We start from the raw sequence: 1,967 nt of genomic DNA on the forward strand, positions 1-1,967 counted from the left end.
GCTGGTTCAAGTTGTGTTTGTTACAACCCAACTAACAGCGAGGTCAGGCCGTGTCGTAAGTTGGGGCTTCTGCAAGCAGATACTGAGATGAAGTTTGGGGTGCAAGATGTTTATTGAGGATCAACATGAAGTGATGGGAGAATAAAAAGGAAAGGCTTGGTCAGAGGAAGAGGTGACACTGCACTGTAGGTTGTGGAGACCTTGGCCAGGCCAGCGGGGGCACTGAAGCAAGCATCACTCGTAAGAGCGTCTCATATTTGGCCAGGATGCTCAGGCCTTTACAGCCCTGAGTGGTCAGTCAGCAGAGGCAGGCTGCCCTGGGAAGGGAGTGACCTCAGGTGAAGCGGCTCTTTTCCCCCTGAGGCCAACTCTGGACACACTGGCGAGGGGGGGAGTCCCTGTCTCTGGGCAGAAGGTCATTCCCTGAAGAGGGACCTGGGTGGTGCATCTCCATGACTGCACAGAGCATCCCTTCCCAGTGCTGGGCGTGTCTAAAGAGAGACGAACAAAAGGGAGATCAGGACAAACTACAGCCCTCCTGTTGCAGTTGTTTCCTCTCATCTGTTACCCATTCTAGATTCTCACACAGCTACCACCCATGCTGGCGTCAGCATGAGCCAGATCCTCGAGGATCTGAGTGGGGTCTGAGGCCTGGTCACCGTGCCCTTCTCAGATCCCAGCTGCTGAGTTTCTCCAGGTACCGTTACAAGTGGGCAAGGAAGCCCCAAGAAGCCCCTCGGTGGGTCACCTGAGTCCACTCAGACTCCTCCCGGCCCAGCTGTAGCAGCAGCCTGTTCTCCCCGTGGTGTGTCAGACACCCCTGCAGAGACCGTGGCTTCACTCACCTGATGGTCCCTGGGTACAGGCACACAGTCCCCAGGTCATGGGCTTCTTATAATAAAGTGGAAGATGCTCTGTCCCTGTGAAAAGTGTGTCCCTTTTGGGGTTCAAGACCTCTAACTCTGCAGAGCCCAGAGTGGACGGTACTGGAAGCACAAAGGCCCCTGGAGGGTCGTTGGTAGCGGTGGTAGGTGAGGCCTACCCTCACTTCAGCACCCAGACCCATGGGTTCTTCTACTTTGAGGACACAGCACCATATAAAGGGCTTTTGTCCAGTTCATAGGCTGCACTCTGAAAGGTGGCACCCTGTCCTGACAGAATATTGCTTCTGAGCTGGGGCTTCAGCTGTGCTTACACTAGGCTGTTCTAAAGCCCTCTTGCACAAGCAGCTATGGGTGCACCCAGTGGGTCCTTTTGTGCTGGGCATAGTCTTGCACACCCTTTGGCTGCAAAGTGGGTCCTCTGGTCTGATGCAGTGTATGTGGGATCCCATACCAGCTGATCAGACATTTCATAAGCCTCTGGATAGTGGTGCTGGCTGAGGCCCTGTGGGCAGGAAAGAAAACGCATACCTGGAATATGTGTCTCTCCTGTGAGAAACACACCGGACTTTTGAGGGCCACCATAGTCAAGTGCCAGTTGGTCTCCCCAAGGAATGGTGCTGTACTGGGGCTCAGTCTTGGTCTCTTATTTTAGACATTCCGTAGTGGCCAAATCAGCCATGGTGAGAGAGGCTCTGTGCTGTTGGACGGTGTGGACATTCTTGGCAATTAGAGTAGCGCTTGCATTGGATCCCTGGCCTTTGGTTAAGGGCCCCCATGGTGGGGAAGGCCAGATGGATGGCTCTGAAGCTTACTCCCCAGATAAGATAGTAAATAAAAACAATACTGGGACTTCCCTGGTGGCGCAGTAGTTAAGAATCTGCCTGCCGATGCAGGGAATACGGGTTCGAGCCCTGGTCCAGGAAGATCCCACATGCCGTGGAGCAACTAAGCCCGTGCGCCACAACTACTGAGCCAGCGCTCTAGAGCCTGCAAGCCACAACTACTGAGCTTGTGCTCTAGAGCCCGCAATCCACAAGTACTGAGTACGCATGCCACAACTACTGAAGCCCATGCGCCTAGAGC

This window comes from Balaenoptera acutorostrata, chromosome 13 (genome assembly GCF_949987535.1).
Source record: "Balaenoptera acutorostrata chromosome 13, mBalAcu1.1, whole genome shotgun sequence".
In the NCBI taxonomy this organism is placed as follows: Eukaryota; Metazoa; Chordata; class Mammalia; order Artiodactyla; family Balaenopteridae; genus Balaenoptera; species Balaenoptera acutorostrata.